Source organism: Manis javanica, chromosome 11 (genome assembly GCF_040802235.1).
Source record: "Manis javanica isolate MJ-LG chromosome 11, MJ_LKY, whole genome shotgun sequence".
Lineage (NCBI taxonomy): Eukaryota > Metazoa > Chordata > Mammalia > Pholidota > Manidae > Manis > Manis javanica.
The window spans coordinates 53,122,120-53,149,162 of NC_133166.1; the positions used below are offsets into that span (position 1 = coordinate 53,122,120).

Consider the following 27,043-nt stretch of genomic DNA (forward strand, 5'->3'; position numbering starts at 1 on the left):
TAGAGGAGAGGGAGTTCAGACCAGGGCTTTGCTATTACAGCCTCGGGCACGTCACCTAAATTTTTTTGAACCGCTGTCCTAGCTTAAGATTTTGGACCAAGGAGCTTTGAGATTCTTTCATCTTTAAAATTCTGTAGTTCTATGATTACGTTGTTTTATTATGATTCTTTTGATTTCCTGTCTCAAGGAGGGAGGTTACTCGTCTCTGGGCGTGTAACTAACTTGAAACTGAAATATCAACGCAGAGGTGAGTGAACTTCACAGTTACGGGATTTTGGACTGTAGAGATGCACTTGGAAAATTTCCAAGAAAGTCCTTTCCTCCTCCTCTAAACTGATTTTAGTTTACTTGACTCTAGTACGCGGGAAGGTCCTATTTTAGGTTGGGATTGTTCCCTTGACTAAGCGTTTCCTCTTTCCTTTCCTTGGACTCAAAAAACAAACCAAAACCAACCAACCAAAAAAAAACAAAAACAAAAAAAACCCCACCCAAAAACAGATCCTTAAGAGGTGGAAGGGGAAATTGTGATTACGGAAACTCGAAAAACCTTTAAAATCCCGCTTCCGCATTTTAATCCTCTCTTGGGGTGGGGGGATTTTTTAGGATTTAAAAAATACTTATTTTTGGCAAGGCGGGCCCAGAGTGAGGTTCAGGACAGCAGAGACGGCGCGGACCGAGGCTCCTTCTGCGGAAGGGTTAGCGAGAGGGGGGCTCCGGGTCGGATCTACGCCGGTCGCCGGGCAGTCTCGCAGCCTCGGACGAGGGCGCGGCTGCGGGCGGGCGGGCCCGGGGAGGGGCTTCCAGGAGGCGCGGGGCCCAAGTCAAGCGGGGCCGCCCGGGCTCGGCGCGCTGCGCGGCCGGGCGGGCGGTGGCGCTGCGGAGGCGGTGTCCGAGGCCGGCGGGCGCGGAGGAGGGGCCCGAGACTGGGGCGGCGGGCGGGCGGCAGCTGCCTTCGTGACGACTGCTGGCAGCGCTGCGACCTTAGGAGACCGAGGCGCGGGCCTCCCCGTCGCCGCCTCTCCCCGCGGCCTCCTCTCCCGGCAGGGGCGTCAGGAATGGGCCCGAAGCGCCGCGGGCCCCGCACCCTGCGCCGCCCATAGGCCCCAGCAGTCGGAGGCCGGCCAGCCGGCCTCATTCCCTGGCCCTAGCCAAGCCGCCCCCACCCCAATCCCCGCGAGGGAAGATGAGGGAGACGGGCTCGGCGCTCAGCAGCCCGAGCAGCACCAGCAGCAGCGGTCGGGGGAGGGTGTTCCGCCGTTTCCTCTCAGCCGCCAGGACAAGATGGCAGCGGCCGCGGAGAGGGGCTGAGCCCGGGCTGGGTGGTGCCGCCTGCTGAAGCGCCTAGCTCCCTGTCCGCGGCGCGGCCCCGCACTCGCCCCGGACATGCTCAGGGCTGCGGCCGCCCGGAGAGGGGAGAGCGCAGGCCTCTAGAAGGTAAGGCAGTAGGGGAGGGCGCGAGAGGGCGGGGGGGCCGGCACCCTTCGCGGCCCGTGGGCCCCACGTCCGGACCCCGCGGGCTCCACACCCCGCACGCGTCGCGCGCCCTGCATCCCCGGCCCGCCTCTCCTGTGCCCCAGGGCTCCTGAGGCCCGGGTGGCTCCTTGCCGGAGGCCGCCGGGCGCGGGGGCCGCGCGTGGTTGCTGCGTGCCGTGGCGCAGACTCCGGGAAGCCACGCTTGGGCCGGTCCGGGCCCGGCCGGGCGGCCCCGGCCTCTCCCTGCCAGGGTTGCGCAATGGCTTTTCCCAGCAACCGAAGTTTTGTTTAGTCCCACAGGGGGGGCCTCTTTCCCTACCGCCACCGTAGGCCGTAACTGCGGGTACCTCTTGTTTTTCATTAAGGGGAACAAACAAACACGCACGCACGCTCGCAACTTGAGCGCCCCAGTCAATGGCTGCGTCCGTGTCTTTGAGGCCCAGTCGTCAGCGTCGCCGAGCGGCGGGTTTGGAGGGTGGCAACTCGGGGGACTGGAGTGCGTGTGATTGTTGGGGAGGAGAAATGCGATCCGCCCGCTCGGCGTCCCCTGCCGCGGCGGGAGGAAGGCGTGGCGGCCGCGCGGCTGGGTTGTTGCCGGCTTCTCTGGTTACGCTTCTCTTCGCGGCGCTGGGAGAGCTCGCGGAAAGACTTCGAAGGAGAATGTGTGTTTTCCTGTCTGGAGGGAGACGGCTGTTTTAAAATGGTATGTGGCTCTCGGCGAAGCCTGTTTTTCCCCATTTTTATCTCCACTGGAGGAATTGCGCTAAAGGGTGTGTGCATAAATTACCTTGGACCTGTTACAGAGTAGTCATAACACGTTCAGCCCTTGAACTGTGTTTTCGCAATCTCTTGCTGCCCTGTTAGAATTTATTTTTTCACCTGTCAGTTCTCTGTTTCTAATTCTATTAGCAACAGTGAAATTTTCCAAATTATTGTCCAATTTACAGGCAAAGCTTGTGGTTGGTTCTGTTGTCAACTTTGGTGTCTCACCGGTACAGGGTAAAAAGTTCCCTGGTAAACCAGTCTGTGCTGTGCTTCTATGTAGTAGTTTGGAAATCGGCTGAAAATTTTCCGCCTTGTTTTAGATACTTGCTTGTTAACTGTAGCTTCTTAAGTGGGAGTGCTTTTATATCCAAGCCATTCCAGTTTATTTCAAAGTTTTAATTGTTGGGTGCTTTAAAGTTTTAGAGGATCCCTTTTTGATCAAATAATTGATGAAAACTTTTGAGCCAGATTGGTGGGTTTTGTTGGTTATTCAACTAAAGTATTTTAATCCTACATTCTCACGTAATTTTTCAGAAACTGGGCAAACCTCACCATATGTTTGATAAATCTAGATTCTGCTTCTGTTTGCAAGTGCAGTGCTAATTTTATACAATGAGCCATGATAAGGTTTTGATAGGTCATGATTAAACTTAGTAATTAAGTAAACAAAATATGACTGACATAGTATTTATAAAAAACAGCTTTTACAGATTATTGGTTGTTTTATGCCTTTATGCCACTTAAGAGAAATTGAAATGTAACCAGCCAAATTAGGTTCTTTGCTTTTAATCAACAAGGTATTGCTTGGTTTATTTATGGATGTATTCATGAAGTATAGGGAGCTTTTATTTATGAAATGTAATGCTCAACCTGTTTGAGGTTTATTTTTATTTTATTTTTGAAACATTTGTTTTTAATTTGTGTTAAGGTAGAGGAGTGCTGAAGTATATGAGATTTTGGACATTTCATTGTTTTTTTGTGTTTTCAGAAAATTAAATAACTTTTATTCTACTCTAGGGAATATGTTTTCTAAACAAAATTGTTTAGAGGCTTAGATTAAAACTATGTTTTAAAAAGGTAAAATGAGCTTGAAATCTAGAACAGAACCAGTTATTAAATGTTTCATATTTATATTTGGACATTGCTGACTACCATAGCTAAACATGTATTAGGCAAGCAGCTCATAACATGGTGAGCCAGTCTTAGTTTATTGTCACAATACTTTTTCCATTGAACTAGTCATTATCTTGTTTATAAACCAGCCATTGGCTTCTGGGCATGGAGTTTTAAAGTCACATAAAAGTGGATGGTTTTTATGAGCTACTTCTTGTGAACATGCTTGAAAAGAAGCTTTAGCTCATACTATTTTAATTTTTTGGATGTTCTGTCATAGGGTACCATAAGACAAGGTACAAATTATAGGTCTAGATTGCTGTAGCTAGTATGGCAGGCCATAGAGTATTTAATGCAAGGTATTGAAAGCCTTTTTCCTTGCAACTTAAAATAGCAACAGCTGTCAAATGAACTTTGTGATTGAGCCTTTGTTTTAAATATTTGATGCATGAACACTGCAGGCATATATGATGGAAGGGAGGAATTGGAATACGTACATTTCAGAATGCTGAAATATTGTTTCCCAAACTTGTTTCATATCCATTGAATGGAATACACTTGGGTTTTTGCATGTTGTTTTCCGTTTGAATGTTAGAATGACTTACTCTGGTAACTTTTGAAGTTAACTTTCTTAATATGTTGTTCTGATTGCAGCAGTTCAGCAAGGGTGATGATATGGTAGATTAGAATTGAATTACTGGTTAATTCAAAGACATTAAAAATGTAGTTTCTATTGCTACTTTACATTTGAGTTTGGAGGTGAAAAGATGTCATGGCATTATTTAGATTTAAGAGTATTCTAAAGAACTTTGAAATTCTCCATATTTAAAATATCCCTTCAGAGTTATTGCCTCTTAACTATTGTAGTACACAGAGTAACTTTTTATATGATTATATTGTTGCTGCCGAAAGAAATGTTAATGTAAAATTTCTGGTTTTGCAGAAATTTCCTAATGCCTGAAATTGAGACTGGCAAAGTGGCATGTTTAACTTGGAAGTTACTTTTGAAGACAAACTACAAGAACTTTTTTAAAATGGGGGAATATATCAGTGTATTTTATTACTTTTTAAAAGGTGCCCTCCCCCCATGCAAGTTACTGAAAATGTGGGTAACCCTTTCTATATGATACAAATGCAAATTTAAAGAAATCATTTTAAATGTCCTTCCTGGTTATGGATCCAGCTGCTTAAAAATGTGTATCTTGCCTAGTATATTTAGGCACTTAAGTAGAGTAGGAATATATATATCCCTAAACTAAACGTTTAGTTGCAAGAGACCAGAGTTCATGTATATATATATATATATATATATATATATATATATATATATATATATATATATATATATATAGAGAGAGAGAGAGAGAGAGAGAGAGAGAGAGAGAGAGAGAGAGAGAGAGAGAGAGAGTAGAACTTTTGAATGTGGAGATTTTGAAGATAGCCAGAGCACTTATGTGAAGGAAATACAGTCTACTTCTTTTGGTTGGATTGGTATAATAAAGAGGGAAAACAATATTAGTGTGCTGCTTCTGTAGCTTTGTTTTTGCCGTTCTTTTGGACCTTATCCTAATACTTGTTAGGATCAAGTCAGAATAGGTATTTGGAGGATGTATGTTACAAATTTTACCTAAATGTTTGTCCAATTAGACCTTGACCTATTTAGCAGATCAGGCTGTTTTCCTCAGTTAATACTTGGCCATATGACATTACACAAAGGCAACATACTGCTGCCTTGATTCTGAGGTACACTACTGCTATGTTAGGGTCCTAGAGCCTCTGCCCTTACTACTTGTGTGGACATTAAGAGAATTGGATGAGTACTGGAAATACTTACATTTAGGGTGGCATTTGTGGTTTGGGGACAGTTAAGTATTTGAACTGATTTACTTTGTTTTTTATATTTAGTAGTTAATGACAAGTCAGTACTTTAGAAAACTTTTTTCTAAAGGGAAGTCTTTGAAATGATACAAATCAAGGACAATATTTTTTACCTTAAATGTTTGTTACTTTGACCCAAACAATTTCTTAAATTTTCCGACAGTGAGAATTTTTCCTTCCTGGGGAGACTGAGTGGGAGGGAAAGTTGTGGACAGGTAAGGTAGAGGAAGCTGGTCACAGTTGGGGAAGAGGTTGGTTTAAATTTAAATTGAGAGACTTAGAAATCTGTTTGAGTTAAATGTTTTTAGTTGCAAGAGACCAGAGTTCACTTAGTTATAAAGTCAATGAAATATTATGGTAGCTTGTGGGAAAGATTTAAAGTGCTGTGACACTTGCTAAGTGATCAGTCTTGTGAGACAATATATTTATCATCATTCACCAGCTTTTAAAATTCTCTTTTCCTTTCTTGCCTCCCCTTCTCTTTGTGTTCTTTGTTTCTTCAATCTAAAAGACTTTTCCTTAATGTAGAATTTAGGGAAGATAAATTTTCTATACAATTAAAAAAAAAATCTTGCAGGCCTAACTTGAAATCAGAAGTGTGAAGAGTATGGAACATACTGTTAAAATGAATTTGATTTATAGGAATGATTTTTCTAGTTTTTGGAGATATTTAAAAATAAAGGTGCATATAATAAATGAATCTAGGTTTGTCAAATTGAATTAAACCCCAGATTTCTCTGTCACAGTCCATTTTTACCTTCTGAGATAAACATCTTTTAAAGATTCCAGATACACTTTTCATGTTACAGTTTATTTGCTGCTTTGTCATGTTTTTTTATACAAAAAGATTACACCTAAAATAAGTGGAGATTTAAAAAAACAATGTAAAGGAAATGTAGTAAGAAGTTATGCTTTTTCCTTTAGGTAAGGGTGTAAATTGTGAAAGACTTTATTCTTTGGTATAACTCTTGGTTACATTGAAAATAAAGGATTGCCAGGGGTGGTTAGATAAGTTCTTTTTTTATTTTGCGTAATTGTTAATGCTGAAAGACCTTTTCCAATAAAAAAATTGTTTAGATTTGATAGATATTGAGATAATCAGATGAATAAATAGAATGAGTCATTCCCCTACCTCCTTTAAAAATTATGTAGCTTTTTATTAATAAATTATATTATTTATGGCTGACCAAGGAAATTATCTTTCAGATTTGATAGAAAATATGAAACTGGGCTGCATTGGACTATCCAGTTATATAGACGGTCCCCAGCTTGAAATGGTTCAACTTAAGGATTCTGTGAAAGCGATAGGCATTCATTAGAAACCATCCTTCAAAATTTGAATTTTGATCTTTTTGCAGGCTAGCAATATGCAGTATGATACTCTCTTGTGATGCTGGGCAGTAGCAGTGAGCCACAGCCCTCAGTCAGTCACATGATCAGGAGGGTAAACAGCTGATGAACTAAAAACCATTCTGTTTTTCACTTTCAGTGCAGTATTCTGTAAATTGCATTGAGAAATACAGCACTTTATCATAAAGTACTGGCTTTGTTTTAGATGATTTTGCCCAACTGTGGGTCAGTGTTAGCGTTCTGAGCACATTTAAGGTAGGCTAATGATGTTTGGTAGGTTAGGTGTATTAGATGCTTTTTTGACTTGGAATGTTTTCAACTAAACAATGTTTTTGTGATGGGTTATGATGTCACCCCATTGTAAGTCAAAGAAGATCTTTTAGAAATTTAAAAAAGTATTTGACTTACTAAAAATAAAATTTATATTAACTTCAAATCCTATAACTTCTCCCTACTTTGTTACATATTATTCTAGATTAAGCAAAATATTTTATGGTTTTTATAAAACTAAATAGTAAACTTTGAAGCCTTTGCAGAAAATAACTTGCTTAGAAAATCTTTCTACTGTATAAGGCAGTTATTTAATGGCCTAAAAATATCATTTGTGTAAATTTTGACTGTGTGTTATCTGTTTAATAATACAAAGAAAGTATTGTAGGTTTGGTAAACTATATGACTTTAGATATATAATGCTATAGTCTTAAATAGTTAATAAGTTAGATCGAGTGATAACATTTGAAAAGTGAACCTGACTTTTTAGAGACATTCCCTCTAAAGTATAATTTAAATTAATACTTCTGAGGGCTTTATATATGTAATCTATTACAACTTCTATTGACACCAAAAAGGGCATAGAGGCATAAAATAACAATGAAAATTACAGGTGCGTATATCACATAATCTTTAACTATGGTGCTCTGCTTCACTATATTCTCAAAATGAAACAGAATATGTTTTGGCCCAATTTGTAATCAGTTTCAATGGAGATGGTACAAGTATCTGTGCAATATATTAGTTGTAGTTTTGTATTTTAAGTTAAAAATAAGAGTAGTGTTGGGTTAAAAAATACTAGATTTTTAATCTGGTAAATACACTTTAAATATTTTTCTCGTAGCTAGATCACAGATACCACAAATAAATGAAATTTTATTATGGCAAGTAAAATAATGATAAAATGTGTGTTTAGAAACTATTTTATATAGTATGTATATATTTGAATATCTGCTGAGTACAAAGTACTGTGTTGTGAATGAAGACAGTTAAGACATGGTTCCTGCTTTGAGCACTTAGTGAGATTAGGTAAGTACTATAAATTTTCTTGTATATGTGTATCTGAGTGGAAAACACCAAGAAAAATAATGATTTAAATACAGCATGTTCAGGTTTCTTAAAGTTGTTCATTTCATTTTGTTAAATATGAAATATTTAAATGACTAATATTTGAAATATCAGGATAGTTCAGCTTCTTAAAGATGTGTGTTAATATTCACTGTGCTTGTGTTTAAAGCCAAAAATACCAACAAAAATTCTGTGTATCTTATTTTTGTGATAAGCTTTTCCATTAAGTCTAAGAGTTTAATAGTTTGCCTTGTAGAGACATGTTAATTCAAATCGAGGGGGGAGACCATAATTCTCAAATATGGTTAATAATCCAGTTCTCTTTTCTCTCATGGATTTTCTTTCTGGATATGCACAATTCATACATTGCTGGAAAATTCTTATAGGTTTGCCTTTTCTAACTATTACTATCTTTCTTCTAAATTTGGAATGCAGAGCTCTCCAAACTTCATTCCTATACAAATCTGTGGAAATAGAAAGTGAAAACAGGATATAGATAAAATTCCATCTTAAGGTACTTTTTAAAGGATATTGAAATTCTAGCTATAATTTAATTTAGACTATTGTACAAAGGGGTATTATTTGCATATTTAATTAATGTAAAGCAAAAGTATATTTACAGAGGTACAAATATACAGATGTATATTTAAAGAGGTACAAATTTCCAATTATAAAATAAGTTAGTCTTGGGGATGAAAGTACAGCATAGGGAATACAATCAGTGATATTATAATATCTTTATATGTTGACAGGTGGTAACTACTATGCTTACCAGGGTGAACATTTAGTATGTAATTGTCAAGTCATTGTGTTATATACCTGAAACCAGTATAATATTATATATCAACTATATTTCAATTTTAAAAAGTATTTTTAACTTGGAGTCCTTAAAGCAGTTAATGCAAAGGGCAAGTACTGTGTTGCATTGCCCTTATTATAATTGTATATGGTATATTCTTAATGAAACTTGAGAATTTGGTGACATTTTGATATTAAATGTGTACTTAAAATTGAATTCTGTTTGGAAATTTTTGGTGTTAGGGACTAGAACATAATTGGTTTGCCAGTAGCTTTTGAGTAGAAAATAGTTGGAATGTTTGCCTTGTGAGTTGCCCTTTCTAAGCCTAGTGTGGTATTTCTGAAATTGTTTCTGGTGGCTACTCTGTAACCAGAGTATCTCTTTAAAGTATCTCACATCTGAAGGTATATTCAGCTTGAAATTGTTTCCCATTAATCTGATTGGAAGAACATGAAGTATCTCTATTTAAACCTTAGAAGGTAACTTAATAACATTACATTTTGGGGAAAGGTTACATTAAAAAATCTAAAGTATCTGAACTATTCATTCATGTCAGAGACTATATTTTAAAGGTTTTTTTATATCCCCTTAAGTGCCTAATACACACTGGGGAATCAAATATATTGTAACAGTAATCAAATACAGGCAAGCCACACTACATTCTTTTTAGTCAGAGTTATATAGCATCTGTTGATAAGTTTGACACCCATCTGACCAAGCACTTGTGAATGTGTCGTATACACGTTTGACTTCTCAAAACCCTACCCTACCCCTCTTTAATTCTTTTATTCTAGCAGATAAATCTGTTTCTTCCCTAGAGGTCAATAGGCACGAACTTCTTCCAGATTGTCAACCCTTCAGTAAATGTAACTTCTACCAATATGCACTTCGTGTTTTCAGTACTCTCTCAAGGAAGTACTCTTCTCCCCTCCAAGATTACCCACAGAATTCTCTGTTGTGGGATTCATCCTGAATTCTGTTTCTCAGTCTTTTTGGCCTGCCCAGAAACTTCAAGTTCCCCTTTTTCTTGAGCTTTTAAAAATGGCCAGGTAGGTGGGATTGTAAGCAGACATCTTTTAATAATGCCTCCTCATATCTGTGTACCTATCTTCCCTTTTATTTCTTTTCTTTCAAACTTAATAAATGTGTCCTCTAGTGTCTACTTGAATTTCCATTCACTTCTTAGTCCTTAGCAGTTTAGCTCTGACCATACTAACTCTAGTGAAATTACTCTTACTAAGCTCTCCAGTAGTTTTCTTTTTATTCATAGTTTAACTTATTCCTCCAGAGAATTGCATCCATAGTATACTATACTCAGTTCTGAACGTTCAGCTCATCTTTTGAGCTGAATATTGATCTCCATATTTTTCCTCCACAGATAGCTGAAATGGAATTGATTATTTTATTTCCAACTCTGTTCCTTTCTCTTTAGTATTTTACTCATTTTTATTGCAGTTTATGTTTGAAACCTTAAATCTTAAAATATTTGTTTCTGGTGGATTCATTAAAAAACAGACAAACAGCTCAATTACATTTTGCCAGCAAAGTTTGCCAACTTTTTTTTATTCCATGGGATCAAGTCTCCTTTTTGGAAATCCATAGGAAGAAAATTAAGAATGTATAAAGCTATTTAAATGAAAACGTTCATTACAGCTTTATGTAAATATAGTGGAAAAATTGGAAAAAAGTTCAGCAAATTGTAATATACAAATATGGTAGAATATTATGTTCCTATTCAAAATAATAGTTAAGATATCCTAAAGAGAACAAATTGGCATATCAAGTTATACATGTATTATGGTTACAAACATATAGTAAAATGTACATTAGAATGACTGGAAGGAAATAGGCCGCTTTTTTCCTGAATATCTTGTAATTTATAATAATAAGGTAATTTATAAATTATTTGCTTATTGAAATTCCACCTCATCCTGGAATGAACAATGTATATATTTTCATATTTTTATGGCAAAATGTGTTAAATTTCACATTAGTCTAGTCTACCCATTTTAGTAGTCTGATTCTAGGTAATCGTAATGGCTTAATGATGATTTTTACTGTTTCAGTTTGCAGGGTTTTGATGAATAAATAACATTTTAACTTAACATTGTTGCAAAATGACTTTGGCATATTCATCATGTGTAATTCATATGTAATCATTTCTTCTATGTCTGAGACTCTATCTTCCTTATGCAAATGCCCTGAAAAATGACATGAAGTCAGTTTTGGCCAATAAGAGATTTTTATTGTCTTCTGAGAATAAATTTCCTATCAGTGAACTGTAACTACTTTGTGGCTATTTTCGGACATACCATTAAGCATATTTTTCTTTTTTTTATTCCATGGGATCAATAGCTAGCCTTAATGTATTTAATGAACTTAAAATGTACTAGCTACTACTCATGCAACTTCAAAGTGAATTAAACTTTCATAATGATCTTTTTATATGTTGAATGCATTAAAAAGTTTCTTTACCCAGCCAGATAATTCTGAATGTTTTTCTTGTTACAGTTCTGATACATATAACTTTATAGTATCATGTATGGCAGTATGGCTTTTTACACTAGTGTAAAAATTTTTTTCAGTGTTTCTGTGGGGCTTGTAGCAGAAGAAATATTTATGTGACCCTTGCTAGGTCCATATAAATCTGCAGTTTCAGTGCACAGGTGATTACAAGCAATCCAACAATGTGTTACTTTAAAAAGTTAATGATTAGAGGTAGTCAGTGCCAAACAGAAGCAGTTCTAATTTGTAAGAATTCAGTGTCCTTTCTTTGACAGTACTGTTTTGAAAAGCTGCTTGTTTTCTTTTCCTCTTTAGGTCTTTATGAATTACATTATTCTTAGTTTTTTCTGACTTTCCTATGGAGACCTGTTACAAATCTCTGCCCTGTCCCCTTCCTCAAATTTGTCATGAGAATAAGAAACCTTTATTTTTCTTAACATGTTTTCATTTCTGTTCCTTCTGATGTTTGACTGGAGAGTTTCCAGAAGCACAGGATTTCCTGAAGCCATTGTGAAAGACCATCCTCAGCTCACAAGATATTTATGACAGTTAAAATTTGAAACTTAAAAAATATACTTTCTGCATCAGAAACGTTTTTGAAGGTACTTCACTAAATTCCTTAAAAAAGGGCATTTATGTAAAGTGGCATATCTGACAAGTAAATATGGGTAAAGAGAGAACATAATTGTGGTGGGGGGGGAAACAAACTTTGAATTTAGCAGCGTAGGTCACATCTGGACCATAGAGGATCTTAACAGAATTTGGAAAGAGCAAGTAGTTGATGTATTTGTTCTAGTTTATTTTTTCAAGTCCTGAAATATCTTTTCCGTAAAGATTTCTCAAAGCTAAAAAGTACTATAAATCAAGCTTACGCGGCTGTAGATAATTGTCTTTTCAGCTCTTACAAATGCAGAATTATTATTTGTGTGGGTATGGGAGGGGGCAGCTACCATTGTCACTCCACTGGTTTTTTGACTTAATTTTTTTGTGATATACATTACTCTAGAGTGATAGTTCTCTTTCAGTAATGAATGTAGAATGTTGGACTATTGGAAATACAAAATGAGAATCTATGGTGGCCCATAAATTTGAAAAGTTTCGTAGAACTTCACCTTTGATTCTATAAATGTTCATTTAGAACTTCGAATCATTATCTCTCAGAAAAATCTTGTCAGCAGAATTTTTTTCTTTATATTACTTTGTCAGCAGTGAACATCTGATCAAATTATTAATTAAGATTTAACTTCCTTTGTTGATTTGAGTTATTTCAGAGGTAGGTTAGGTTAGGAGGTGTTCTGGTAAGGATATTTGACTTTTACCTTTTTAGTCTTTTTTTTTTTTTCATACTTTGCATTAGGGTTTATTCTTGGTGTTACACAGTCTATGTTTAAAAAAAATAAGACTTTAATTTTTACAGCAGTTTTAGGCTCACAGCAAAATTGAGGGAAAGGTACAGAGATTTCCCATGTATCTCCTAGCCCCTGCACATGTGCACCCGTCTTATCAGCATCACCCACCAGAGTAGGACTTTTTTTTTTGACAGGACATCTCTCATATTTATTGATCAAATGGTTGTTAACAATAGTAAAATTCTGTATAGGGAACTCAATGCACAATCATTAATCAACCCCAAGCGTAATTCTCAACAGTCTCCAATCTTCTGAAGCATAACGAACAAGTTCTTACATGGTGAACAAGTTCTTACATAGTGAATAAGTTCTTACATGGTGAACAGTGCAAGGGCAGTCATATCACAGAGACTTTTCAGTTTTGATCATGCATCATGAACTATAAACAATCAAGTCAGATATGACTATTCATTTGATTTTTATACTTGATTTATATGTGAATCCCACATTTCTCCCTTATTTTTTTTTTTAAATAAAATGCTGAAGTGGTAGGTAGATGCAAGATAAAGGTAGAAAACATAATTTAGTGCTGTAAAGAGGGCAAATGTAGATGATCAGGTCTGTGCGTATAGACTAAGTATTAATCCAAGCTAGACAAGGGCAACAAAACATCCACAGGTGCAGATTTCTCTCAAAACAGGGGTTGAGGTTCTAAGCCTCACCTCTGTTGATCCCCAATTTCTTACCTGATGGCCCCCCTGCGACTGTGCCTGTCTTAGGTTGTTCCTCCCTTGAGGAATCTTACCCGTCTCTGGCTAACCAGTCATCTTCCGGGGCCAGACAGGAAATGTAAAGTTGGTAAGTGAGAGAGAAGCAATATTGTTTGAAAAGGTTAGCTTTTTACTTCTTTGCGGATTTATGCCCTGTGGCTTCTATGCCCAGGATTTGTCTTGAGGTATCTTTATCACTTGGAAGAATTATGATACTCGGTAATTTTCGATATGAGGCACGACCTTTTTAGTCTTTAACAGTTGATACTTACCTTTGCCTAAAAGTTACTTACAATGGATTTTTTAAAAGTAAGGAATAAAAGTTTTGTGTGGTTCTTTTGGGACAAATTTCCTATATAGAGTAATTGATGTGGCTTTCTATTAAAGGAGTTTTTCCTAACCCCAAGTTAAAAAACTTTACTTTTCTAACAATCCATTGTTAGATATTGGTATTGATAGATATTGTATAATAAATTTAAATAAAAATTTCTTTTATACTTAAGTTTTATAAACTGGATTTGAATTGTTAACTTCAAGAAGAGAGTGCTTCGGGTAAACTTTATTTTCAGTCAATTTTTCTGTCATTACTGAGTTCTGATTTTATAAAGCCTTAAAAAATCAAGAGACTTATATGCTTTAGTAAGAGTAGCTCTTAAGTACTGTTTTTAATGAACTCTTTTCTAGTTTTTCTAAAGTGAAGATTTATATTGGCAGGGTGATTCCTAGCAGCTTTGAAATGTCCAACAGGTCATTTTCTGTTCCAAAAGTTGGAATGTTTTGCTAGGTCAGATGAAGCTTGTTATTTAACATGCTGATTTGTGTTACAGTCAACACATTCTCTAGATGCTTTGTTCATAATACTACTGGAAAATGCCCAGGACTCTACTGTTTTCAAATAAATGTTTTGTAGGCACCTCAGATGGCAGGTTTATTTTGTGAAACTTTACAATATAATATGTAGTTGTATTTAAGTGAAGTTTTTTTTTATTAAGGTATTATTGATACACATTCTTATGAAGGTTTCACATGAAAAAACAAAGTGGTTACTACATTCACCCATATTATTGAGTCCCCCTGTATATACCCCATTGCAGTCACTGTCCATCAATATAGTAAGATGGCACAGATTCACTAATTGCCTTCTCTGTGCTACATTGTCTTCCCTGACACCCCCCACACCATATGTACTAAACATAATACTCCTCAATCCCCTTCTCCCTCTCTCCGCATCCGCCCTCCCTCATCCCTCCCCTTTGGTAACCTCTAGTCCCTTCTTGGATTCTGAGTCTGCTGCTGTTTTGTTCCTTCAGTTTTGCTTCGTTCTTATACCCGACAAATGAGGAACTCATTTGGCACTTGTGTTTCTCTGCCTGGCTTATTTGTGAAGATGTTTCTTTTTTTTTTTTATTAAGGTATTATTGATATACACTCTTACGAAGGTTTCATATAAAAAAACAATGTGGTTACTACATTTACCCATATTATCGAGTCCCCCCCATACCCCATTGCAGTCACTGTCCATCAGTGTATTAAGATCCTACAGATTCACGATTTGCCTTATCTGTGCTACACTATCTTCCCTGTGACACCCAATACCATGTGTACCAAACATAATACCCCTTAATCCCCTTCTCCCTTCCTCCCCACCCGCCCTCCCGTACCTCTCCCCTTTGGTAACCACTAGTCCCTTGGAGTCTGTGAGTCTGCTGCTGTTTTGTTCCTTCAGTTTTGCTTTGTTGTTATACTCCACAAATGAGGGAAATCATTTGGCACTTGTCTTTCTCCAACTGGTTTATTTCACTGAACATAATATCGTCCAGCTCCTTCCATGTTGTTGCAAATGGTAGGATTTGTTTCTTATGGCTGAATAGTATTCCATTGTGTATATGTACCACATCTTCTTTATCCATTCATCTACTGATGGACACTTAGGTTGCTTCCATATCATGGCTATTGTAAATAGTGCTGCGATAAACATAGGGGTGCATATGTCTTTTTGAATCTGAGAACTTGTATTCTTTGAGTAAATTCCTGGATCCAAGTGGGATTCCTGGGTCAAATAGTATTTCTGCTTTTAGTTTTTTGAGGAAGCTTCTTACTGCTTTCCACAATGGTTGAACTAACTAACACTCCCACCAGCAGTGTAGGAGGGTTCCCCTTTCTCCATATCCTCGCCAGTGTTTGTTGTTCTTAAATTTTTATAATGGTGGCCATCCTAACTGGTGTGAGGTGATACCTCATTGTGGTTTTCATTTGCATTTCCCTGATGATTAGTGATGTGGAGCATCTTTTCATGTGCCTGTTGGCCATCTGAATTTTCTTCTTTGGAGAATTGTCTCTTTATACCCTTCACCCATTTTTTAATTGGCTTATTTGCTTTTTGTGTGTAGAGGCATTTGAGTTCTTTATATATTTTGGATGTTAAACCCTTGTCAGATGTCATTTACAAATATATTCTCCCATACTGTAGTATGCCTTTTTGTTCTGTTGATGGTGTCCTTTGCCTTATAGAAGCTTTCTAGTTTAAGGTAGTCCCATGTGTTCATTTTTGCTTTTGTTTCCCTTGCTTGAGAAGATGGGTTCAGGAAGAAGTTGCTCATGCTAATTATATTCAGGTGATTTTTCCCTATGATGTCTTCTAAGAGTTTTATGGCTTTATGACTTACATTCGGTCTTTGATCCATTTTGAGTTTTCTTTTGTGTATGGGGTTAAACAATAATCCAGTTTCATTCTCTTGCATGTAGCTGTCCAGTTTTGACACCACCAGTTGTTGAAGAGGCTGTCATTTCTCATTGTATGTCCATAGTTCATCACTAGTGTATAGGAATGCAACAGATATCTGTGTATTAATTTTGTATCTTGCAACTTTGCTGAATTTAGATATTAGTTCTTATAGTTTTGGAGTGGAGTTGTTAGGGTTTTTTAATGTACAAGATGATGTAATCTGCAAATAGTGACAGTTTGACTTCTTCCTTACCAATCTGGATGCCTTTTATTTCTTTGTGATGTCTGATTGCCGTGGCTAGGACTTCCGGTATTATGTTTAATAAAAGTGGGGAGAGTGGGGATCCCTGTCTTGTTCCCGATCTTAGGTGAAAAGCTTTCAGCTTCTTGCTGTTAAGTATGATGTTAGCTATGGGTTTGTCATATTTGGCCTTTATTATGTTAAGGTACTTGCCCTCTATACCCATTTTGTTGAGAGTTTTTATCATGAATGGCTGTTGAATTTTGTTGAAAGCTTTTTTGACATTGATAGAGATGATCATGTGGTTTTCGTCTTTCTTTTTGTTGATGTGGTGGATGATGTTGATGGATTTTTGAATGTTGTACCATCCTTGCATCCCTGAGATGAATCCCACGTGATGATGGTGTATGATCCTCTTGATGTATTTTTGAATTCGGTTTGCTAATATTTTATTGAGTATTTTTGTATCTATGTTCATCAGGAATATTGGTTTGTAAATGTTTTTGTGTGTGTGTGGGTTCTTCGCCTGATTTTGGTATTAGTGACACTTGCTTCAGAGAATGAGTTGGGAAGTATTCCCTCCTCTTCTATTTTTTGGAAAACTTTAAGGATAAATGGGTATTATGTCTTTTTTAAATGTCTGATAAAGTTCAGTGGTGGATCCATCTGGCCTGGAATTTTTGTTCCTGGGTAGTTTTTTGATTACCTATTTTGTTTCATTGCTGGTAATTGGTCTGTTTACATTTTCTGTTTCTTCCTTGGTCAGTCTTGGAAGGTTGTATTTTTCTAGGAAGTTGTCCATTTCTTCTAGGTTATCCAGCTTGTTAGCATATAGATTCTCATAGTAGTCTCTAATAATTCTTTGTATTTCTGTGGAGGCCATGATGATTTTTCCTTTCTCATTTCTGATTCTGTTTATGTGTATAGATTCTCTTTTTTTCTCTTAGTAATATGGCTAGGGGTTTATTTAATTTGTTTATTTTCTCAAAGAGCCATGGCCTTTGGTTTCATTGATTTTTTTCTATTATTTTATTCTTCTAAATTTTATTAATTTCTTCTCTAATCTTTACTGTGTCACTCCTTCTGCTAACTTTGGGCCACATTTGTTCTTCTTTTTCCCGTCTCAATAATTGTGAATTTAGACTGTTCATTTGGGATTGTTCTTTCTTCTTTAAAAAGGCCTGGATTGCTATATACTTTCCTCTTAGAACTGCCTTCACTGTATCCCTTCTTCCTCTGTTGTCATTTGTCTCCATATATTGCTTGGTCTCTGTTTTAATTTGGTCATTCATCCATTGATTATTAGGAGCATGTTGTTAAACTTCCATCTGCTTGTGAACCTTTTTGTTTTCTTTGTGCAATTTCTAGTTTTATACCTTTGTGATCTGAGAAGTTGGTTGGTGGAATCTCAGTCTTTTTGAGGTTACTGCAGCTTTTTGTGGCTGAGTATGTGGTCTCTTCTGGAAAATGTTCCATGTGTACTTGAAAAGAATGTGTATCCTGCTGCTTTTGGGTGTAGAGTTCTGTAGATGTCTGTTAGGTCCATCTGTTCTAGTGTGTTGTTCAGTGCCTCTGTGTCCTTACTTATTTTCTGTCTGGTGGGTCTGTCCTTTGGAGTGAGTGGTATGTCGAAGTCTCCCAGAATGAATGCATTGCATTCTAATTCCTCCTTTAATTGTGTTAGTATTTGTTTCACGTATGTAGATACTCCTGTGTTGGATCCATAGATATTTATAATGGTTATATCCTTTTGTTGGACTGACCCCTTTATCATTATATAATGTTCTTCTTAATCTCCTGTTACTTCCTTTTTTTTGAAGTCTATTTTGTCTGATACAAGTACTGCAATGCCTGCTTTTTTCTCCCTACTGTTTGCATGAAATACCTTTTTCCATCCCTTCACTTTTAGTATCTGTATGTCTTTGGTTTTGAGGTATCTTATAAGCAGCATGAAGATGGGTCTTTCTTTTTTATCCATGCCTTTACTCTGTGTCTTTTGATTGGTGTTCTCAGTCCATTTACATTAGGGTGATTATCGATAGATACGTACTTATTGCCACGGCAGACTTTGGATTCGTGTTTACCAAAGGTTTAAGGGTAACGTCTTTACTGTATACTGTCTAACTTTAACTCACTTATTATGCTATTATAAACACTGTCTGATGATTCTTTATTTCTGTCCCTTCTTATTTTTCCTCCTCCACTCTATATGTTAGGTGTTTTATTCTGTCCTCTTCTGTGTTTCCCTTGATTGCTTTTGTGGAGAGCTGATTTTATTTTTTGCTTTTAGTTAGTATTTGGTTGGTGTGCTTTCTTTGCTGTGATTTTATTTTCTCTAGTGACATCTATTTAGTCTTAGGAGTACTTCCATCTAGAGCAGTCCCTTTAAAATACCTTGTAGAAGTAGTTTGTAGGAGGCATATTCCCTTAACTTTTGTTTGTCTGGGAATTGTTTAATCCCTCCTTCAAATTTAAATGATACTCTTGCTGGATACAGTATTTTTGGTTCAAGGCCCTTCTGTTTCATTGCATTAAATATATCATGCCATTCTCTTCTGACCTGTAAGGTTTCTGTTGAGAAGTCTGATGATAGCCTGATGGGTTTTACTTTGTAGGTGATCTTTTTTCTTTCTCTGGTTGCCTTTAATACCATGTCCCTGTCTTTGATCTTTTCCATTTTAATTATTGTATGTCTTGGTATTATCCCCCTTGGGTCCCTCGTGTTGGGAGATCTGTGGGCTCCCATGGTCTGAGAGACTATTTCCTTCCCCAGCCTGGGGAAGTTTTCAGCAATTATTTCTTCAAAGACACTTTCTATCCCTTATTTTCTCTGTTCTTCTTCTGGTATCCCTATTATGTGAATATTGTTCCATTTAAATTGGTCACACAGTTCTCTTTAATATTCCTTTATTCCTGGAGATCCCTTTATCTCTCTCTGCCTCAGCTTCTCTGTATTATTGTTCTCTGATTTCTTTTTCATTAGCAGTCTCTTGTACCTTGTCTAGTCTGCTGTAAGTCCTTCTGTTGATTGTTTCATTTCTGTTATCTCCCTCTGGGCTTCATTCCTTAGCTCTTGCATATTTCTCTGCAGCTCCATCAGCATGCTTATGACTTCTATTTTGGATTCTATTTCAGGAATATTGATAATACCTATCTCGCCAGGCCCTCTCTCTGGCTTTGTTTGAGTGATTTTGGTTGGACCAGGTTCTTCTGTCTTTTCATGGGTTAGAAGTTATCACCGTTAGGTGATGCATGTGTCAGCTGGGAGAAGAAAGTCCCTTCCTGCTTGCTCTCACCTTCCCCTTCTCCGTTTGCCTGTGCTGGTTACCCGCACACAGGGAGCAGTTTCTGGGTTAATTCCCTGAGCTGCTGTGGGCAGGGTGTCCCTCGGAATGGCCTTGGGCACGACCAGGTGTCGCTGATGCGCTGTGTGTGTTCTCCTGCAAGAACGGTGCCCCTTCATACCTTCTGACTTTGTGCTGGCTTCTTCTGATTATGCCAGGCAACTTTGTGCTGGCGGCAGCCTCTGCGTCTGGCCTGGTTAGCTGCGCGCTGGGATAAGACTGTGTTGTTGTTGTGGGCGTCGCTTCTCCCCGGCTGGTCCCCAGCAGTAGCGAGTCAGCCCATTTGCTTGCACCGCTAGTGGGGGGGAAAGAATGGCAGGCTGCTTATTGCCATGAGGGTTTTTGGAGCTGCGTTGCCACCAACGGGGTTAGGGCTCCTGATGTTCCTTAAGATTCCCAGCCTGCTGGGCTGAGTGTGCTGGGATGATTTTGTCCACCTGTTAAACCCTTGTCCCTTTAAGACTTTTAAAGTGCTTGCTTTTCTTTTGTTCCAGGGGAGCTGGCTGTGGGAACCCGCTCGCTGTCTCCATCTCGGATTTTACTTTTCCGTTTCTCTAATATCCAGTACACCATGCATTGTGTATCTGTGCTCCCACTGCAGATTACTAGGCCTGTTTATTTAGCCATCCTGTGCTTTCACTCCCTCCCCACTCTGTTTTTTTTTCCTCCCGCCAGTGAGCTGGGGTGGAGAAAGTGCTCAGGTCCCGTCGGGTCACGACTTTATGTGTTACCCTTTTCGTGAGATGCTGAGTTCTCGTAGATGTAGATGTGGCCTGATTGTTGTACTGTATCTTCTGGTCTCTCTTTTAGGAATAGTTGTATTTGCTGTATTTTCAAAAATATGTATGGTTTTGGGAGGAGATTTCTGCTTCCCTACTCACGATGCCATCTTGAGTGCCTCCTCCCAAATGTTAACATTTTCTCTCATTTGCTTTTATCTTTTCTTTCTCTATTACTTTATTCCTAGACTTTTTGAGAATAAGTTGTAGACAGGATATCCCTTTAGCTCTAATTTTTTTCTTAAAAGCAAAGGCTACTCTGTTCTTGACTCTGTCTTTTCTGTAATCTGAAAAGTTTCTCAGTCTTTGTGTTGTTTCCTGACATTGAGATTTTGAAGACTTCTGCTAGTTATTTTGTAGAATGGACCTCAGTTTGTTTTTTTTCTTTATTCTTAGAAGAAATATCACAGTAAAATGTATTCTTCTCAGTATATCTTGTAAGAAGGCATGTCATGTTGATATATTACATTAGTGATTTTAACCATGTTGATACATTGCATTAGTGATTTTAACCTTGATCACTTGGTTAAGGTGGCATCTGCCACTTTCTTCCTTTTGATTAATACATATTTCATGGGGATGTACTTTGAAACTAATTGTCAAGAACTCTGAAGTCCTGCAAGCTAACAGGTTAGCCATGGATGCTGGCAGAAAATAGCAGACTCTTGGGTCAGAGATAACAGACCTTCTTATTCAGCAATAACAGTAGTCAGTGTGTTAGTATTTGCCCTGGTTCCTCAACTCAGATCCCACAGGGAGATGTGAACAGGACCAGATGACTCCTTCAGAAAAGGAGTTAAATTATACACGAAAGGAACCCCAGATTAGGAAACTCATATCTTTTATTAGGAACAGTAAGCCTGCCTGATGTTTGTTCAGGAGGGAGTCATTATCTTTATTATTCTGGACATTAAAATGCCTGCCCTCTGCTCAGAGGAAGACACTTATCTCTGCCTTTCAAGGATATTCAATTTACAAATATCCCTGGGAAGAGATTCCAGAACAAAGGCAGTCAGTGTCTATCCTTGCTTGCAAGACATGCAGAAAGATAGAAAACCCATGGTGAATTGTCTCCCAACAATGTCCTATTACTCTTTAAACTTTCACCTACTAGGTTTTGCATCCATTGGTAATTGTTTGAATCAGTTATGATTGTTGCCAATAGTGAATTTTTAATTCCATCACTTGACTTTTGTGTAATAATTTATGAATTGCTTTTCCTTCTTTCCTGACTTATTCCCCATTTCTCTTCTACCCATTGAGATAACTTCCCAAGTGAATTACTTGAATACAATCTTTTTTTTTTAATTTAAGTATCCTTGATATATAATCTTATATTGGTATCAAATATACAGTACAGCAATTTAACAGTTACCCATCTTCATTAAATCCTCATTCCCACTAGTAAAGTTACTGTCAACATAGAAAGATGTTATAGAATCATTGGCTATATTCTCCATGCTATACTGTTATCCCTGTGACCAATTATATCATGATCGAAAATTTTTGTGCCCCTTTGTCTCCCTCAAACACCCATCCCATGCTCTCCCCATGGTAACCACTAGTCACTACACAGTGTCTATGAGTCTGCTTCTCTTTTGTACATTCCATTTTGATTTTAGATTCCACAAGTAAGTAAAATCATATGGTATTTGTCTTTCTCTAACTGGCTTATTTCACTGAGCACAATATACTCTGTATCCATCCATGTTGTTACAAAGGGAGAATTTATTTTCTTATGGCTGAATAGTATTCCATTGTGTATGTATATCACATCTTCTTTATTCATTTGTCTATTGATGGACACTTAAGTTGCTTCCATATCTTGGCTCTTTTAAATAACCTGTCAGTAAACATAGGGGTGCATGTATCTTTCAAATCAGGAATTTTGTTTTTGTTCGGTAAATTCCTAGAAGTGGAACTACTGGGTGATATATGGCATTTCCATTTTTACTATTTTGAGGAAACTCCATACTGCTTTCCACAGTGCTTGTACCAATATACATTACCACTAACAGTGTAGGACGTTTCCCATTTCCCCAATTCCTTGCCACTACTTGTTATTTCTTGTCTTTTGGATCGTGGCCATTATGACTAGTGTGAGGTGACAGCTTACTGTGATTTTGATTCGCATTTCCCTGATGATTAGCGATGTGGAGCATCTTTTCATGTTCCTGTTGACCATCTGAATTTCTTCTTTGGAGAAGTGTCTGTTCAGAGTCTCTGCCCATTTTTTAATTGGATTATTTGCTTTTTGTTTTTTGAGGCACATGAGCTCTTTGTATATTTTGCATGTCAACCCCTTATTGGATATGTTACTTATGAATATATTCTCCCATACTGTCAGATGCCTTTTTGTTCTGTTTATGGTGTCCTTTGCTGTACAGAAGCTTTTTAGTTTGATGTAGTCCTGCTTGTTTGTTCATTTTTGGTTTTGTTTCCCTTGCCTGAGATGTGCCCAAGAAAAAATTTCTCATACTTATGTTCAAGAGATTTTTACATATGTTGTCTTCTAAGAGTTCTATAGTTTCATGTCTTTCATTCAGGTCTGTGATCCATTTCGATTTACTTTTATGTATGGAGTTAGACAGTAACCCAGTTTTATTCTCTTGCATGTGGCTGTCCAGTTTTCCAAAAATCAGTTAGGAAGTTACTGTTTTCTCCTCATTATATATTCATGGCTCCTTTATTGTATATTAATTGATCATGTATGTGTGAGTTTATATCTGAGTTCTCTAGTCTGTTGATCTATGGGTCTATTCTTTTGCCAGCACCATACTGATTTGATTACTGTAGCTTTGTAGTATAGCTTGAAGTCAAGGAGTGTAATCCCCCCAGCTTTGTTGTTCTTTATAAGGGTTGCTTTTGCTAGTTGGGGACTTCTGTGCTTCCATATGAATTTTATGACTATTTGTTCTATTTCATTGAAAAATGATGTTGGTATTTTGATAAGGATTGTATTGAATTTGTAAATTACTCTGGGCAGGATCGTTATTTTGACAGTATTAATTCTTCCTATCCATGAGCACAGGATGGGTTTCCATTTATTGGTGTCTAATTTCTTTCATGAGCATCTTACAGTTTTCAGAGTACAGATCTTTCACTTGCTTGGTTAGGTTTATTCCAAGGTATTTTATTCTTTTTGGTGCAATTGTAAATGGAGTTGTTTTCCTGATTTCTCTTTCTGCTAGTTCATTGTTAGTTCATAGGAACACAACAGATTTTTGTGTATTAACTTTGGAATACAGATCTTTCTTGAAGATTCTACATTAAGTGAACTCAGACTAAGTTACAAGGTACCTCAGACTCATCATGTCTAAAATTGAGTTCAATTTTTCCTCTAAATTCTCCTATTCTTAAAAAATTTTTTTAAATTATCATTTGGCTATCAGTTTTTCAAGCCAGAAACATGGTTGTGTCAATGCTTTCCTTCCTTCACTCTTCATCAAGATTTATGGTTCTTCCTCCTACTTACCTTTTGATAAACAGTACTCTCTACTTCATTTCCTTAATTCTGCCTTTGCACAGACTCAAATCAACTAGTATCTTGACTTTTACAGCAGTCTTTCAACTTTTGTTCCCATTATTGTTCTTGTCCAGTTTATCCCTCACAAATTTGCCTGAGCAGTTTTTCTAAAATACAAATATTATATTGAGTTTCTATTTAAAACCCCTCAGAGGCACTCCATTACCTATGGCTCTTTAGCATGAAAGACAAAGTTCTAAATGCCCTGTGCTCTTTCTTTTTAAGGTGGTCTTTCTTCTCAGAGATCATTTTTTTCTCCTGCTTCCCTCTCCAGCTGTCCCCTCCACTGGCAAATTATGTTCCAGTATTTTTTTTTTAAACAAGTTAAAAAATATAAAAACCATTCTTAGCTTGTGGGTCTTAAAAAAAAGGCTCAGTCAGATTTGGCCAACCATAATTAGTGAGCCCCTCCTCCAGCCAAATAAAGCTAATTTGTCATATATGCTGTTGGTTTGTACTGCATGGAATATGCTCTCCTCTGTAGCAGACTTTTCATCTTTTAAAACTTAGTTCATAGATTTTAACTTCTTACTGAATTCTTTTGTGCTTCTTCAGAGTGTATGTTAGTTACCCCCTTTGCTACCTGCGTGTCTTGCATATCCTTATGTTACTGCCTTTAGTGATGTAGTTATGTAGTTATGTGTCTTCATGTATTCCTCTTGCTAGAAGGAGCTCATTGATGAAAAACATGTTTTGTTCATCACTAAATCTGCTTGCTCCTAAATGTTTGATTTGATTTAAAATAAAAATTTTAAAAATTGAAAGACAAATGGAATGATATAGTGTATGGGTGATTTAATATGCTAGTAAAATGTCTGAAATGGTTATATATTTTCAGCTTTTAAAAATACAATTAATTTAAGAGGCTATTCTATTCTGGTTGATACTTTCCCTCCTCATTTAAAAATTAATATAAATTTAGGCTGTGAAAGTTACAGAAAGTATAGAATCAATTCCAATGCAATTTCCATCCTGGGTGCAAAATAAACAGGTTATATAGTTGAAGTCCCTCCTTTCCACTTTGTTCCCAGCATGTGTATCATTTCCATGTGTGTTTTTATACTTACACCACACATTTGATACTTCTAAAAACAATGTAGACATTGTTTCTAAAACATGAAAGACATGAAACTATAGAACTCGTAGAAGACAACATATGTAGTTTTTATAATGAAATGATACATGCCCTGCCGCAACTTTTTTTTGTTCTACATTGTTGTTTTGAGATTGATCTATGTTGATCTGTGTAATTTTAATTTGCCTTCTGCATATCATTAATTCTAATGTTCATAATTTTCCCCACATTTTAACATCTTTGAAATTGTGATCGATCTTAAAATCAATGATGTATTACCCCTATAGTTGGTGTTTTTGTGTGTGTGTGGCACATAAATATGATTGTGATATAAGCCACACTTGTACTATGTACATTGTATGAAAAAGCCACACTTTATCCTTTCCTTTTCTGATAATTAGGTTATTTCAAAATTTTATCATATGCAGTACAACAGTGAACATTATTTTATCTGTTTTGTTGTACTTATGTGTGAGTTTCTCTAGGCAGTATATATACCCGGAGAAGAATTGCTAGGTGATAGACTATGTTTCCAGCTTTGCTCTCAGAAGTGATTATACTTTACCCTGTTGATAAGAATTTCTGTTGCTCTACTATTTAGTATTGGGTATTATACTACTTTTCATCAGTCTGCTGGGTATAAAATGGCATTTTAGTGTAGTTTTAATTAGTATTTTCCATATTATTACTGAAGTTGAGAATTTTTCTAATAAGTCTTTTGTATTTCATTTTCTGTGAATAGCTTGTTTATATCTTCTACCTTTTTATCTTTCTAATGAGTTTTGCCGAATACAGTATGATTTCTTTAGGTCTTTTGTTAGTTACGTTTGTTGCCAATATCTTGTCCGTACCTGTGGCTCACTTGTATTTCAGGTGTCATTTCACTGATAAATGAATAAAATTTAAAAATTTTAATGAAGTCAAAATTTCCATTCTTTCCTCTCTTACTGTTTGTGTTTTCTGTAGCTTGTTTAAAGCAGATTCCTTTATTTCGCAGATTTATGATTTGTTAAGAAAAGGAATACTTTTAAACTGAAAGGGAAAAAAATAGAAATCTTTTGTGTAGGATGATCATGGTGTGCTTTGTGTTGTGACATTTATAGACTCAGTTTTTATTTTCTTTAATCTTCTTTGGAATGGAAAAATGGGAATATCTATCACTGGTAAAAGTTTTTTACTTCTTTTATATTTATTCTCTTGAAGGAAATTCTGCCACTTGAGTTGAAGAATAGTTAGAGCATGTGGGTGTGAAACTGTTTAATGAGGCACAAATATAGTATTGTAAACTTCTCATGATAACTTCATAGGTAGTCATTATATGATAAAAACTTGGGAAATCACTAACTGGAGACAGTTCTTTTTTTTTTCTTCTTTTCTTTGAATCAGTCAATATCTTTCTTTTTGGATGGGGTAGGGTGAGGTATGTAACCATACTAAAATGAAACAGGGAAGTTACCCGTTCAGTCCATACAGGATGTAAATGAACTATAAACTGCATTACTTTTGTTGTTTGTACATGTTAAGGAAAAAAAATAAAGGAGTGATTAAATTTCAAGTATAATAATTTGGTTATTTACAAAATAGTATCCCACAATTAGAATTTACAAATGAAAATAATTTATAAAAGAATTTTCCATTGGATTAAATTAGCAGTTCTTCCATCTGTTACACATAATATGATCTATTTGACATTATTCAAAAACATACTTCATAAGTATTTTGTTTGTCATAAATTAAAGTTTGGGTACTAATAAAGGATCCTAATCTTTGTTTTCTTTTCCCTCAAGTGATTGAATCTGTAAAATTCAACCTTATGACTGGGAACTAGGCCAGCTGTCTGTTGTCAGGGATAATATAGTGAAAGTAGAATTAATAATAAAACATTGACTGTGAGACATTAAGCTAATGACTTTCATGGAATATTGATTTATAATATGAAAAATAAGTTGAAAATTAGGTCAACTAGCAGAAATGTAAAGTTCAGCCCAAATAATACAGCTTTTGGCTAATAGT

The 27,043-nt window shown here is 36.8% G+C and overlaps 1 protein-coding gene across 3 annotated transcripts in view; it reads left to right on the forward strand.

Moving 5' to 3' along the window:
• The first annotated feature begins 389 nt into the window (after positions 1 to 389).
• HIPK3 (homeodomain interacting protein kinase 3) overlaps positions 390 to 27,043 on the forward strand; it is a 137,840-nt gene continuing 111,186 nt past the window's right edge. The window contains exon 1 of one of the 3 annotated variants that reach the window (XM_037019688.2): positions 390 to 1,434. The gene's annotated coding sequence lies outside the window, so the exon portion shown is untranslated. The other 2 variants (XM_037019694.2, XM_037019691.2) reach the window with 2 other exon arrangements.